Here is a 16,909-nt window from a genome sequence, read left to right as displayed (position 1 = left end):
CACATCAGGCTCCCTGCTTGGCTCCCTGCTTCTCCTTCTGCCTGTTGTTCCCACTGTTTGTGCTCTATCTCTGTCTTTCTCTCCAATAAATAAATAAATAAAAAAATTTTTTTTAAAGAAAGAAGTGAAATTAATTTAATTTTAATAGTGTATTTTATTTAATCCAGTATGACCAAAATACTATAATTATAATATGAAATCTATTTAAAATATTAACGAGATATTTTGCATTTTTTTCATATTAAGTCATTGATGTCCACTGCGTATTTTACATGTACTGTACAGCACATCTCAATTCAGAGTAGCCACATTTCAAGCACACTGGAGAATGTAATTCTCTCCTTCTCAAAGAGTGTTCCATGGACCCACAGCACAGCTATTACCCGCAAGCTTGTTAGAAATTCGGGCTCTCAGATTTACCCCATTTCTACCAAATCAGTGTCTTCCTTTTCATGAGATAGGCAGGATAATCATGTGTGTGCGAAAGTTTGGCAAGAACAGCTCAGGAGCCCGTGCTTTTCACCATTTTACTGCTGATGGTCCAAGGTGCTCATTTGTGCCTTGCTGCACAAATGGGTATTGACTATCTCTGACCTGACTACTCTGCAGGGTCACATGGATGGAGGTGTTACATTGTGAGAAGTGCATTGGCTTAGGGATGAGGCAGATCACTAGCTGGAATGGCTCATGATTGTGCACAACTTTTTAACCACAATAAGTCTTAATGTCTGCATCTGTAACATGGAGATGACATTGACATCAGTGGCCTATTAAATATCACTCTTCCCTTTGGTTACAGGTCAGGACATTGTCTCCAGGAATAAATGTGCTCCTTTGCCTCCTTGTAACTAGGTTCTCACCAATAAGATTTTAGCCTAAGTGTTCTTCCTAACTTCTGAAAAGGGTCTTTAAAGTTTCTGACACAATTGGGAGTTAGATCCCCTTTCCCTTCTTTTCTCTTTCCTTCTGGAAAATGAACATAATAGCTGGAACTCTAGCAGCCATACTAAACCATGGGCTGATCTTGAGAATGGAAGACACACACGGAGATGGTAAAGCAGAAAATTGGAATGTTCCCAGATTCCTGGCATCCATGCCTCAGAGCACGCATGTATGCCTAATCGTGTTCTTTGTATTTCTTTTCTGTGTTGTACAGGTAAAATATGTTAATATATGTATACCACTTTAATAGGCAGTAATTTTTTTAATAGATGTGAGACAAGGTACTGGCCCTCAAGGAGCTCAAAACATAGGATGGACAATAAAGTAAGTAAAAATTAACAATAAACATTTATTCGGCACACCATGAACTATTTCTTGCCTTGGGCATGCACACATAAGAGCATATCTAGTGGCGTACAAAATTCTGCAATAGTATAATATTGTTGCTAATGCTAAATATATCTGAGTCTAGGTAAGTCTCCTTCCTGGAATTAGCGATGAGATGTTGCCAGCAGCAGTGAGCCTTATTAGTTAAATCCACCTCTATTAAATTGCTATGATTTCTTTTGTGGAGTCCACTACCTTAACAACACTACCTGAGATCGTAAGACTTTGGAATCAGGTACTCTGGATGTCTTCTGATCATTTAGGAGGAAACATGTCTATTTTTTATGATCTTTGGCATAGAACAAGGAAGGAGAGATTTCATTTAGGTACACTTATCATCTAGTTGTTCATTTAGTTGAAAGGTATCATGGGCATGAACGGACACTTGGATCTGTGGAAACATAGAGAAAAAAAGGTTTTAGGTCCTGAAGAAGACTTTTTTGTAAGCTCATCCAACCATGTAATGTGACAGATGAGAAAACTGCAATCTGTGGATAAAAAGGGCTTGTTTGTGTTCATGGCAAGCTCTTTGTAAGGAGTAGAACAGCCAGTAGAACACAGTGTCCCTGGCTCGCTGTGCAATGGGCCTTCCTGTGCCCTTGTCTCTACATACGGACATACAAACCTGCAAGCGTACATATATGGTTGTGATAATTTCTTTCCATGCAGGCAGTGAGTCAAAGCTTCACAAACATGATCACATCGAACTCTTTCAAGAACCCTGAGAAGTAGGCATTCTTTCCCTATTCTACAGAAAGAAAGTGGGATACAGAAACTTCAGTCATTGCCGCAGGTCACCCCAGAGCTGGGCTGGCAAGGGGCTGTCCTATGTCAGAGAATGGAGCTCTGAGTAGTCTGCGGCATGTAGCATGCTTTCTGAAGGCATCTCCAAAATTCTCAGATTTCTGGTTTTTAAAAAATACTTATTTGTTTGTTTGTTTTAAGGAGAGAGACAGAGAGAGAGAGAACGAGTGGGAGAGGGAGAGAGGGAAACTCTAGCAGACTTCACACTGAACATGGACCCTGAGCAGAGCTCGATCTCAGGTCTCTGAGATCAGGACTTGAGCCCAGACCAAGAGTTCGACAGTTAACTGCCTGAACCACCGAGGTGGTTTTTTAAATATATGATTTTTTTAAATATATAATTTAAATATAAAATTATCACCACACTGCCTAATTTTCTGTCATTATGACTCAGATAAGACAATCACTGAAGGAACTCTTAAGAGTACGTGCTGACATATGACATAGAAAACAGGATCTGGCTACTTCCTAAAATCTCAGAAATATTAGGAGAGGAGACACATACATATTTCTGAGGTAAAAAGTGTGCAGTTTTAGAATATATGTTCAAAATGTGTGAAAGGAGATTCAATGCCCCCCAAATGCTTTCCTAACATAAAATAGAAAATATTTTCTTGATGGAGAGTCAGAGAAGACACAATGATTCCAAAATAAGAATATAGCCCCTTTAGGAGGCTGTACTGTAAGATTTGAAGGGGGAGGTCTGAGGTTTTTTAATTGAGCAAATAGGTTAAAACAGTTGAAATATTGGTCAAGATGTTTGGGGCTTCAAACACGAAAAAAATAAGCAGCACCAAAATTCATCTTTCCTCTTCCCAAGGAAACTCCATATTGATGCTAGTAGTTTGGGAGTAGAATATAACATGGGGAGTTACACACGTTCAAGTGGTGCCACGCACAGCATAGCCTGGGGAAATGGTGCCTCCAGGAATAAGACAGTACTCAGTCAGCACCGTGCAGGTGCCCGGGGACCTTAGATGTCTCTCTTCAACACACAGACTAAGAACACAAGGAAGAAACAGTTTTCATATGTGAGACTTAGTTTCTTTCAGCTGTAAAATGAGAATAAGAAAACTTAGCTCCAAGGCTCCTCTGGGTTGTTCTATAGAGATGAAGTCTTTAAAAAACAGCAACGTGCCCTCAACCTGGAGGTGACATCACTCATGGAAATGATGACATGACTTGGTCATTAAAAATGAGAACACAAAAGAGAGCACTGGGGTGACTGAAGGGAGGGCAGGTCCCTTGTCCTGTGGGGTGAGCTGTGACAGAGTTAACACAGGGAAGTTTCATAGTCACTGCCCCAGATACACCACACTCCACCCATACCCCCAGGATCCCTTTTACTTGACATCCTTGCTCCAGCTTCCTTGTGCCCTTGCTCCCGATGGGGAGCTCCTACATCTCCCTTCCGAGGATGGCCCTTAGGATAATGGTGCCATTTTTCCACTTTGCTTGGAAATTTGGAGGTGTTTAGGAGAGGATAATCTCTAGAGAAGATCCCCACCTAGGATTGACTCTTGCAGTTGTATGAAAGCCTACCTCTCCTGCCTGGAGGCCAGCCAACAGTGTTCTCTACCTTGGTCTCCAGTGTTCCTGCAGGCTTAGGTTGAGGCTGGGGCTTTGCCTGAAGTCATGTCCTCACTTGGACTCTTCCTTTCCCTGTTCTGCTCCCTGCTGCCCTTACTAATTTCTCCTAGAAGCTTCCTTAATAAGCCACCAGTACACAAGTGCATGTCTCAAAGACTGCATCTCGAGAACTGGATTGGACACAAATATCCACCAGGGAGAGGCACATTTAGAACTGGCCCGGGGGTGATATGATGACAATGGAATGTTTCCACTTGCTAAGAATCCAGTGTTGGAGATCTCTGGATAATTGAATGCCAGTTTCAAAAGCAAGCCCATTCTGCTACAAAAACGGGATGCTCCCACAAAATTCAATTCATTTTTAGGTTACTGATTTAGGGATTTCTATATGAAGTTACAGGCTGTTACAGGCTAGGAAGAAAAGGTAATTGCTGACACAAACCAGATGTCACCTGAAGCCTGCTGCACAGGGAAATTAGGTTAAACTTGGCTTGAACCCCAAGTCCAAGTCCTGAGAAAGTGAAGCCTGGCCAACCATCTCTGCATGAGTTGAGCCCCACTTCCATGTGCTTCTGGTCCTTTCCTTCCATCCACATCATTCCCCTCTTCCTGCTGATAATTTCAACACTCTCAGTGACTTTTGAATTATTGGAGAAAATGGAGTCACAGACTTTGTGAAATACCTTAGAAATAAACACATAGCAGAGATCTTGCAGACTAAAAAAAAAAGGAAAGAAAAAAATAAAAAGAAGGGGTGGGGAGGTTCCCTAGAATAGAATCATTGAACAAAGACCTAAAAGCTCTCTGTTGGTGAGAGCAGAGGTCGTTTCCACTTGTTCTGCACAGAGCTTTGCTTTCTCTACAAATATTTGCAAGTTGAATGTTACTAAGTAGAGGGACGTATTTTAGGTAAAAATGAAGAATTCCAGACCAAGAGCAAAAAGTGCATGCTACATACCATATGTATGTATGTAGATATGGATAGATATAAAGGAAATATTCTAAAATGTAAAGGTGGCTCTAAGTTTGAGGTGATCAATGATTTCAAATGCTTTCTTTTTTATTGAGGTAGAATATATAGCAAACTGTGTCACTTAATTCATATTTTGAACATGTGTTCCCCATGTCACCATCATCCAGATCAAGATATAAGACATGCTAAGCAACCCAGAAGTTTCCATTGTTTCTCTTTTCGTCAAGACCACCCCCTACATTCCTCTACAACCCTGAGAGGGCTACTCTCTGATTTTTATATTAGGCTGTTTTACCTCTATATAGTTGTGTTCATATTTTCGGGATTTTCTACAGTGAACATGGATTGTTTTAATAATTTCTGCACAAAGCAAAGTCGACCAAAGTGTTGTTCATCTAACAGACTAGGCGTCTCATATTAATGAGGATGGTGATTTCCAGAAATTCCAAAGCACAGGCCTCTAGAAAGGAGGAGCATAGGACAGTAGGATATTTTTGCCAATGGGGTAAAGGGAGCAGAAGGGGGTTCCTAGCCAGAGGGCTCCAGCTGTCGAACGAGGCCTGAATTATCTCCTGTGCTTTTGCTGTGAGGAGGCCACATCAGGGCTGTGGCGTGTAGTTTCATTACTCTCACAGCCCTTTCACTTTCTAAGTAGTAAAATGGGATTACAGGTTTCAAGAATCGCACTCTCACTGATCTAGTTCAGACCCGTATTATTTCCAGCCCATCGTTATTCAGTTGAAGAGTTTGATGTTCCTGAGGAGAGACAAATTATTGCCTCTGAAGAGCTTTGCTGGCAGAAAGGAGTGCATCATGGCTAGGGTAGTTCACTAATTATTTTCAAGTCTGTGCTAGAGTCTAAAGCAGCCAGACTCAGAGAATTTTCATTACACCTGTGAAGCCCTTCATTTTGGACGGGGGTCTGATGATGGGGAAGTAACAATCTTGCCACAATTGAAACTATCCCTCAAAGCCCTTTCTCTTGAAGGTTTCAAAGTTGTGAAGAATTTCTTAGACTCCGAGGTAAGATTTTAAAAGAATTGCATTTTGCTGGCCTGCCACCATTTTTGAACTTCTGACAGTTCCTGAAAGGGAGTTTTGGTGCTGATTCCTGGGGGCATTTTATATTAATGTTGTTCATTTGTCCCTGCATTTTAGAGGCAGAAGAGGAAAAGTATGGTTTTTCTGAGAAAGCAAGATAACAAATTATTTAATTATTACTATTTTTTTAAAGATTTTATTTATTTATTTGACAGACAGAGATCACAAGTAGGCAGAGAGGCAGGCAGAGAGAGAGAGAGAGAAGAGGAAGCAGGCTCCCCGCTGCCCAGAGAGCCCAATGCGGGGCTCGATCCCAGGACCCTGGGATCATGACCTGAGTTGAAGGCAGAGGCTTTAACCCACTGAGCCACCCAGGCGCCCCTGATTATTATTTTTTTAAGAATTTATTTATTTGGCAGAGAGAAAGAGATAGAGAGGCAGGCAGAGAGGTGGGGGGAAAGCAGGTTCCCCGCTGAGCAGAGAGCCTGACGCGGGGCTCGATCCCAGGACCCTGAGATCATGACCTGAGCTGAAGGCAGAGGCTTAACCCACTGAGCCACCCAGGCGCCCCTATTTAATTATTTAATAAATCCCATATTAGCACCTTTGCCTTAGAAATTACATGTCGTAGCTTGAAACTTAGTGTCACCCTTTTTAAACATGATGTGAAACAATATTTAAAAGTGAGAATAAACAAGCAAGGCCCAGATCAAATCACAAGGAAAGTTATCTCAGACAAATTTCATTTAGTCAGCACCTAAGCCTAAAAGATTTATTTTTTTCAACTGCAAATCAAAATAATTCAATTTTCTCACAAAATTATTGTGGAGATTAAATTTAAACAAAAAAAAAAAAAGGAGAAGAAGAATCTAAAACAAGTAGAAGAGGGGCGCCTGGGTGGCTCAGTGGGTTAAGCCTCTGTCTTCAGCTCAGGTCATGATCCCAGGGTCCCATGATCCCAGAGGCCCGCATTGGGCTCTCTGTTCAGTGGGGAGCTTGCTTCCCTTCCTCTCTCTGCCTGCCTCTCTGCCTACTTGTGATCTTTCTGTCTCTGTCAAATAAATAAGCAAAATCTTAAAAAAAAAATAAAAACAAAACAAATAGAAGAGTAATAAAGTGAGGGACAGATATTTTTGATTTAGGCACGACTGGTTTCAAATCATGGCTCTTTTACATACTTGTTGTGCAACCCTGGGCAGGTTACTTACCATCTCTGATCTACAGTATCCTCATCTAGAAAAAAAAGTTGGGATTAATTATTAATTTTGTAGGTTAAGAGAATTAAATAGTATGAACACCTGTAAAGTTCTTAACACAATGCCTCCCACTCAGAAAAAAATCAATAAAAATGAGTTTTTGTTATTTAGATTGCACTTTAGCTGCAAGTGGAGAGGGGATACTCATATTTTCATGTTACATTAAATGGAGCTTCTTATATAGAAATACAGTGATTTCTCTAAATCTGAGAACATTTCTTAAGGCTGGTGCCAAAACCTGAGACACAGTATTGAAAACCCTTGCTCGGTGTTTACCCCATTGACTACTTGGATTTACATTTCCTTTTTTGTTTTGTTTTGTTTCATTTTTAGAGAAAGTGCAAGAAGCGTGGGGGGTCGGAGGGGTGGAGAATGAATCTGAGCAGGGAGCCTGATGTGGGGCTCAATCCCCGGACCCTGAGATCATGACGAGCTGAAATCAAGAGTCAGACACTTAACTGACTGAGCCACCCAGATGCCCCTGGACTTGTATTTCCTTCTTAATCTGGTGTTGTCTTATTAAGAATCTCTTATTTGAGTAAGGATATAGAATTCTTAATATTATCTGGAAATAGATATTTCTATTAGAACAAAACTCTGAATGTGTAAGTCTGTAATGGGTTCAGTCTTGAGGAGGGGAAACCTATGTATTGTTAAACCATAAAAGGAAATTAAAGATCCGGTGAGGAAGACAATGGAGACATCATCCAATTCCAAAGGCACACACTGTGCCCTCTACTCTTGAAATGCCTTTATTAAAAGAAGGGCTCATTCATATATCCATTATTACCCACTAGAATCAATTTGTCTTTTGGTGAACTATGGAAGACAGTATTTTCTACAATTCATAAACACATCTTATTCTCTCTCCTGGCATAAATCTGTTCATGATCTGAGAGAATGAGGTTTTTTTTAAAAGATATTATTTATTTATTTGACAGACAGAGATCACAAGTAGGCAGAGAGGCAGGTGGGAGGGGTGGGGGGGGCAGCGAAACAGGCTCCTCTCTAAGCAGTGCTTGATCCCAGGACTCTGGTATCATGACCTGAGCCGAAGGCAGAGGCTTTAACCCACTGAGCCACCCAGGCTCAAGAATGAATATTTCAATAATATATCTACCACTATAATTGTGTTTTGTTTTAAGTAGACTATTTTCAGAGCAGTTTTAGGTTAATAGTAATATTAAGCAGAAAGTATCGGCTGCTCCATTACCAACATCGTGCTCTACAATGCTACATCTGTACAATCTGTGAACCTACACTGACACGTCATTATCACCTGAAGCCCATAGTTTATATTAGTGTTCACTCTTGGTGTTGTATAAACTGTGAATTTTGACAAATGCATAATGATATGTATCCACTATTGTGGTATCATGTCTCAGTGCTCTATAAATGCCCTGTGTTCTTCCTAGTTATCCCTCCCTCCCCTCTAACTCTTGGCAATAACTGTATTTTCACAGTCAACAGCGTACCTTTTCCAGAATATCATATGGTTAAAATTACACAGTAAGGAGCCTTTTCGGATTGGCTTTTTTCACTTAGCAATATGTATTTAAGTTTCTTTCATCTCTCTTCTTGGCTTGACAGCTCATTTCTTTCTAGTGCTGAAAGATGTTTCATTGTCTCAGCTTTCCGGTTGATCAGCTCACCCCCTGAAGGACATCTATGATGCTTCCAAATTTTGGCAAATATGAATAAAGCTTTTATAAACATCCAGGTGCAGGTTTTTGTATGGACATAAGTTCTCAGGTCATTTGAGTAAATACCAAGGAGTGAAATTGCTGGATTGTGTAAGAATATCTTTAGTTTTGTAAGAAACTTCCAAACTCTCTTCAAAGCAACTGTACCATTTGGTATTCTCACCAGCTATGAAAGAGAGTTCCAGTTGCTCCACAGCCTCACCAGCACGTGGTGTTGTCAATACTAGCCCAGAATATGTCTTCACGTCAGTTGTTCACATCAGTTTTCTTTGTATTTATTTATTTAAAAGATTTTATTTACTTATTTACTTGTTTGTTTGTTTGTTTATCATAGAGAGAGTGCAAGCAAGAAAGCACAAGCAGGGTCAATGGCAGAGAGGGAGGGAGAGAAGTAGATTCCCTGCTGAGCAGAGAGCCTGACATGGGGCTTGATCCCAGGACCCTGGGATCATGACCAGAGCTGAAGGCAGATGCTTAGCTGACAGCCGCCTAGGCACCCCTCAGTTTTCCTTTTAATTTACTTATTTAGTTTTCCACTCATTTTGGGCATATATTCTATTATGACACTTATGATATTCCCCCCCCCCCCGTTTTTTTTTTTTTTTTTGAGTTTTCTTTTTTAAGGACTCTAGTTACGTTTTTGGTGGACACCTGTACCCACTATGATATCTATTTTCTTTTTCGTAATTATTAATATATCAATTTTTTTCTCTGCATTTTTATTTTATTATTAGTTTTTTTCTCTTTGTCAACAGTTAGGTTATCATTCATGCTTATTTATTTGTTTGTCCAAAAATATGTATCTATCTGTAATTGTGAAATTTTTGTCCTCAGGTTTTTTTCTCCAACACTGAACTCTTCATCTTAATCTCTTAATCTGGTTCATTTTTTTCTTTCTCTGTATTTCCTCTTATTTTTGAGCCCTTATTTCTTAAATTCGTGGTCTTATTTAGTTTATTTATAGCCCAAAGCACTTCTAGGAAATTTTCCTTTTTTATGAGGGCTTATATTTTCTTCTAGAACAGATTCTTCATCAACTTTTGCCACACTGTAGGTCTATCCCTCATTATTTATTTTACTACACATGCTTGCAGAGATGCATTATACACCCCTCCCTTTTCTGTCTCAGTGGCTCCCTTTCCAATTCAGTTGAAAACTGTTTTATTGTTTTATAACTTAAAATTTAAAGGTATTGTTTATGTAGCCCAAGGGGTAGAATAGTGTGGAAAGCAGTGGGGGGCTGGAGCATGCTCATACCACCATGAGAATAGATTATTAAATTAAATCTCTATATAATTGCCAGAGACAACTAGATTGGGAAGTTAAATAATCCTTTTGCCTTTCTAATTTCCTCTCTTTCCTCTAAAATTAAAACCTCCAAAGCTTGTCCTTGGCTCTGCTAGGACTCAGAGGTGGTCAGGGTGGAGTTTTTGTGGAAATTGTTACTTCTCCTTCTGGAACTGACAGCAGTAACCGTCCTTCCACTTCTTTCCAAGTTGGAAATGTGTTTTAAGAGTTTCATGTGTTTGTGTGAGCGTGGATGTGTGTGTTAGGGGAAGAGGGAGGGATATGTTTACCTTTACCTTCCCTTCATCTTACACTGCCCTTTGCATGGCTTCTGTGGAAGTCAGACTTTCGAATTGGTTGGATGCTTTCCAGGTCCAGTATATTAGCTGTCTTTTACTGAATAATTAAATATTACAAACATTCGTGTTTGGTTTCTTACAGTTTCCATGCCCCGGGAACCAGGGCTTTGCTGGATCTACCGTTCACCACTGGTGATCTTGAAAAATGCTCATTTTATTGATAAATTGACAGACTTAATTTCTTTGTGGTTCTATGACTGACCTCCCCCTTTTTTAGTAGCTCCCAGCCAGGGACTCCTCTTAGAAACCAGAAGTTACTCTCAGGCCCGAAGCTCTGTAGATAGGTTGTAGTGTGGCTGCTCCTTTTCCTCAGGCCAGTAGGAGCTCTCTTTTCTGATGCTTCCCCTTCTTCCGCTAGATTAAATCAGGTCCAGGGTAATCTGTCTTTTGATTAATTCTGAGTCAGCCGGTTAGTAACCTAACCGCAGGTGTGCTATTCCACGATATTTATAGGTTCCACCCATACTTACTTAAGGGGATGGGAGTCATTATAAGAGGCATGCATGTACATCAGGGGCTGGGAATTTGGGAAGCCCTTTTATAATCCTGTCTATCATATTCAGCCTTGCTGATTGTTAATACATTGAATCTTTCTTACTGGCCACCAACTTATTCTATATTCTTATGACTGCTACTAGTCTATTTTAATTGGATTTCTTTGCTTGCTTGATTTTTCCTCTTGAGTTATAAGAAAGGGAAGATTCAGAGCTTTGGCTGTACTGTGCTATTTTAACCTTAAATAATGGCTTTTATTTATTATTTGTTATACATTAATGTTCTCAGTACTTTTTCATATGATGGAGTAATATTTATGCAATACCTTTTGATGGATTTTTGATCATCCTTTTGTTTCCTTCTTCTGCACCCCTTCGCAAGTGTACACCTCAGTCATGAATACTCTCGTGCCAAGAAAAGAAAAGGGGGTTAACCTTAGAATAAAGCACCAAGGATGGTACTATTCAGGGAGAGTTCTCAGAGAGGAAAAGCAAATAGCACCTGTTCAGATGGGAGGCGGAAAGAGATTTGGAAGGACGATATGAAGGAAAGATAAAGACCGAGACTCAGTAATAGGGTGCTCCCTCTCATGGGCTCCTGATACATTGAGAAGTAAGCTGAGGACCAAATGGGCAGTGGCTGCGAGGATGGTCATGGTGAGGAATGAAGTGACTGCTGAATCCCTGACAGTCTGTGTCATAAGAAAGAGCTGAAGTCGTACCAAAGCAGTGATGTGGGGAAACCAAGTCTTTATGGTGCCAAGAGGCCAGCCCATGAGTTGCAGCATTTGGGAACACTTCTGCAGTGGATACAAGGAAGGCAGGACCTAATGCCTAGAGAACAGGCATAAGTAGCCGCACTTCACCTGTGGGTCAATAGAAGCCATCAGGAAACACAGAACTGAGGAAGAAGACTCCCTATGTGAACTCTCTCCCTGTTTAGGTGCCATCTTTGGAAGAAGGTGGGAGATGAAGAGCTCTTTTGGAAAGACACATGCTAATGTTATTTTACCCCCGAACGAAACTGCTTACAATAGAAGAAACTTTATTACTTGTAATTGGAAAGTTTACTGTTACTTCTGCATTCAGTGGATATAAGAATGGCAAAAAAAAAAAAAATTGTACTTGTTATAGAAATAGAGAATCTGAATTCCATGTACCTTCCAGGTTGTATTGTACTGAACTGTGACCCTTCTCTTCATGTATTATCTCATTTAAACATTCCAGAAACTATTACTATTCTCATTTCAGAGCAGACTATACTGAAATTAAAGGAATCTCCATAATTTGGGCAATATAAAAAAGCTAGTAAGTCAGAGACGTGAGATTCTGTTTGACTTAATCATCTTGATTTATAATATAGGGTACATACTGTTTCAGTGACAATTTGAGTGACATCAACTTGGGCTTCTGTTCTGGAGTTGGTATATGAATTTGTCATTCACACTCCCAAATATTCACAAAATAAATTAATTTTGAAAATTTAAAGGGGCATATTGAACTGCCAGAGCATTTCCTTTGTATCTATGTCCACTTCAGGACTTAGTTGCTGGTCCTGCCTGCAGACAAACAAGTCAGGTTAAAGATACTTTCTTCAGAATCCTTCTAACCCTTCAAAATGGCACAATACACCTCTTTTTGTATTTCTATAGTGTTTAGCTCCAGGTAGTACCCTTTACCTATCACTGTCCAAGAACTCAAGCCCAAGGAGGCAGAATTGGGGTCAAATCTGGTCTACTTCCATTTGCCAAACTTTGTCACAGACAATCATCTTAAGATCCTGTGTGACCCCAGACCACAAATGTCTGATTGCCCAAACTCTAAACTCTAGATCCTAAGGACTGAGACGGTCTTGGCCTTGCTTAACTGTTTCATCTTGCCCCTAAGTCCTCATTTCTGGGTGTTTTTCATGCTCCATTCTATGTCATTCTTTTTGTTCTTTCTTGAATGTCAGTCATTTTACCCATAGGCAAAGGGCGTGATTTACGAGACCAAATCATGGTTGGTATTTGCTAACTGCTGCCTTTCAAATTTGGTGGAACTGAGTGAAGAAAGAATCTAATGTTTTCTGAACTGCACCCAAATATAAAAGAGAAATCCAAAATGTTTTGGGAAAATATACCCTCCTATGTCTTAAAATATATCCATCTCTCAATGGAAACTATGTAGGGATGCATCAGTATTTAGCTCTGACCTGGATATTTAGCCAAAATGTGCTCATTAGCTTCAGCCTTACCATCGGAATTTGAAAGATTCAGCCCGAAAATTCATGTGCAATTTCATACCTTTTCTGGTATCCTTAAACATGTGGTAGACCCATGGGATGACAAGTTTACCATCATCTCTAAAGAGCATATAATCAGAGCAGAAAAAGAGAGAGGAATTGCATTCCAATTCACTGTTCATATATGAATACTCACTTCCAAATATAAGTACATTTTTCAGATGTACCTTGAAGTGAAAAAGCTTCTCATGTCCTTTTTTTTTTTAAAGGTTTTATTTATTTATTTGACAGACAGAGATCACAAGTAGGCAGAGAGGCAGGCAGAGAGAGAGAGGAGGAAGCAGGCTCCCCGCGGAGCAGAGAGCCCGATGCGGGGCTCGATCCCAGGACCCTGGGATCATGACCTGAGCTGAAGGCAGAGGCTTTAACCCACTGAGCCACCTAGGCGCCCCTCATGTTCTTTTTATGATAAACATAGCAGTCATTTGCATATAAATGTACATTTATTCGTTCAGTCATAAAATGCTACAATAATTAGTAATGATTTTGGAAATTGTTAATGTCACATGCCAAATATTATTAAGAGCTTTTAAATAATTAAGTGAATGGAAAATGATTGACAAAAATACTACCATCACAAGAGAGTGTGTTAGCTAAATACCTTAGAAAGAATGTTATATTCGTTTTGAATCAAAATATATTTTTAAAGTTAAGTAATAATGTGAGGCAGAAAAAAAAAAGTCTAAATTACATCATGCTTCTAATCCTTACAGGATTATCTGGCAGATTAGTATTCTCAACATTAAACAAGATAGCTTCTGGTAATTGTATTTTTTTACAAAATGAATTGTATTTAATTTTCACTTATTTAAATATATATCAGCCTAAGTCTGTGAAGAAGTCCTATTGAGGAACCATTCCCATTTTGTGAGAATGAGTCAAAAGAAGAATGTCAAAAAAAAAAAAAAAAGAAGAAGAAGAAGAATGTCAACTTATCCAACTTTTTATAGAATGAAAAATCAGAAAAATGTCATGCAATTGTCATTGCCAACGGAACAAACACGAAGGGTCTGAATGATTCTGAATCACAAGCATTCAACTTTTTCGCACTCTCAGCTGTGTGTTTGGAAAGTAATTATAGCAATGTGTAATAGAACGGATTTACTGGCTATGAGCAAAGAGATAGTAGCTGTTTTCCTTGTTCTCTTTAAGCCATAGAAAAGCTCCATGACACACTAGAAATGTTGAAACTTCTTGTCTGCACTTCTACAAAATGTTCAAACAAGATGGAAGAGCAACTATGGAGTGTTTAAAACAAAAACTGCTTGAAATAAAGGAAGTCTTCATTCTGAATTTGCAAATAAGAAAAGCAAATTAACAGCAGATGAGTGCTTAAGAGAACAGGCTATGTATTGAAATCTAAAGAATAAAACCAATTTATGTTTCTAGAGAGTGAAAGCATTTCTTATGTGTATCATACAAGAATAGAGAATAATCATTTCATTGTTCTATTCTATGAAAGGTGTATGGATTGAAAGCAACTTTGTAGAGAATCAGAGGAGTTAGTCCAAAGAAATGTGTCAAAACTCATGTCACTACCTACATGAAATTTAAGTAATTTCCAGCAAGGATTTCTCCCTTCTCACAAAGCTGTCCCTGACAATCATGTATGTATTGACCTGTTTAATTAGTTATTCAGGACAGGAACAAACATATTTCTGACTGAGTGATTGGATCCACCAATTATGTTAACTTATGGGGAAAGGGCATTAGGCAATTTTAGAGTATACAATGGTGTTATTTGCATAAACAAGTTATTACCATAAGAAAAACGTTTCTGTACTTGTTCAGAAATGCCCTGTGTCTTTTTCTTTACCAGCACCATCTTCAGAGGAACTTCACAAGACAACAGAGACTCCAAGAAAAGTCAGTTACCTGAAGCTTTCATTTTGAGTCTAAGGAAAAGGAATTCATCCTGAAAGGAAAATCCTGAGTTTTTAGCAAACTTCGGTTGGTTAGAATGAAGCCCTTCCCTTCCAAAATGAGTAAGAGCGAAACAAACAAGGAGAGGGGGTCCACAGGGATATATGGTGAAACAGGTCAGATTTTGAATTATTAGACACTTGGGTTTGCAAGCCTGAATCTGCTACTTCATGACTGTGTGACCTTAAAACTTTCAGGGTCTCAGTTTCCTCTCCTGTAAAACGGGAATAGTAATAGACTCTACTGTATAAGAGCATTATTATGATTAAATAAACTAATCTTTGTAAAATGCTTGCCAGTTAGCTATTGCTGCATGACAAACATCCTGACACACATGGATTAAAAGAAAAAAAACTAGTTCTTATTTCTCCTGAGACTATGCGTGAGCTTGACATTGCTGCTGCCTGTACCAAGCTTGGTTGATGTTACTTGGTTCACCCACATACCTGTAGTCAGCTGGCAGCTGGCTGGTCTAGATGGCCTTGTTCACAAGCCAGGAGATTTACCAGATGTTGGCTGACCAATGAAGTGATTCAGGTAACTGGGGCACCTATCTCTCATTTTCCAGGTGCTTGGCTCAGTCTTTTCTCATAGCAGAGACAGAGGTTTCAGAGATAAAGTGAATATATTCAGGGCTTCTTGAGACTGAAGCATGGAAGTGGTACATTACTTATACCATATTCTACCCATCAGAGCAAGTCATATGACTAAACCCAATATCAACAGAGGAGGGACATCCTACGTCCAAGAGAGGAACTGCAAAGTCATGTGGCAAAGGTCATGGAAACCATGGAAACATAGAGGGGTGAATAATTGTGACTCTTTATGCAATATGGTACAGTGGTTGGCACACCATAAGCATTCAGTAAGAGAGGACTCATATTTTCGTTGTGGATTAGATTAGAGCGGGTAAGGGAGAGAGGGAGGTAGTCCTAGTCCGCGGGTTAGAGGGTGGGGGTCGGGGGTGAGATGCTGGCCTAAGAAAATGGTGCAGTTGAGAAGCTACAGTGGTGCTCTGGTCTTTGGAAACAATGTTGAGCTCTGAGGGTGTGCTGGACACCAGCTTCCCCCATATCTCTACCTGATCAATGTAATCAAATAGGATGTCTGTATCATTCTTTTCAACTACAGGGCACTGGTCAAATATTAAGAAATCCTCAAATTCTGACTCTGTAGCTGAGCAGAAAATGAATAATCCTATATTCCCCAAGGAGCCTTCTTTGTCACGATGGCAAAGTGATTCATCCACCCAAGGTCACTGGCAAATTGAAATCCGAGCTGGGACTTTGAGGGAGTTACTATCTCCAAGCTAAGTGTTTTGACAAGGTGGGATGAGCCAGGTTAATAGAAAAAGCCGCTTATAAAGAGGATATTCTTTATCCACACACTTTGCTGGAAACCTTTACATGAAGATTGATAGCAAGTTGGAAAAATTGCAGGGGAAAAGAGAAAGGCATTGCTGAACGTAACAAGTATTATTTGGTTTTAAAACACTGAACAGGCCAGAGGGCGCTGTAGTGGAATGGAGCAAATAGGAGAGTTATTTTAGGAAAAGGAAAACAAGGAGCCAAATTTGGGCTAGGAAAATTCATTACAAACATGTCATTCATTACAAATAAAGAGAAATATTGCATGCCTCTACCAGCCAAGCCCAAAGCTGGCATAGATCTAACCTCTGTTCACACGCACCTAAGGCGCATGCTCAGATTTTTTTTTTAAATTCCAAACTGGCCACCCCCCCTCCTCTCTTTAGCATATCCCATGAAGACTTTCTTTATGGATCCTTATTCTCTTGGCCACAATTATATTTTATTTAAGGAGGCATAGAAGAGTCCAAGTTTTGAATATTGTCCTACAACTGTCCCT

The 16,909-nt window shown here is 39.7% G+C and overlaps 1 long non-coding RNA gene across 1 annotated transcript in view; it reads right to left on the bottom strand.

The window, feature by feature from the left end:
- Positions 1-1,667: 1,667 nt before the first annotated feature.
- Positions 1,668-16,909, bottom strand: part of LOC125105436 (uncharacterized) — a 56,483-nt gene continuing 41,241 nt past the window's right edge. The window contains exon 3 of the long non-coding RNA XR_007128901.1: positions 1,668-1,720. This is a non-coding gene — a long non-coding RNA (uncharacterized LOC125105436). The remainder of the gene's footprint in view (positions 1,721-16,909) is intronic.

This window comes from Lutra lutra, chromosome 1, assembly GCF_902655055.1.
Source record: "Lutra lutra chromosome 1, mLutLut1.2, whole genome shotgun sequence".
NCBI lineage: Eukaryota > Metazoa > Chordata > Mammalia > Carnivora > Mustelidae > Lutra > Lutra lutra.
Note: the sequence above shows the minus strand (reverse complement) of the source record. Positions and strands in the feature narration are given on the sequence as shown.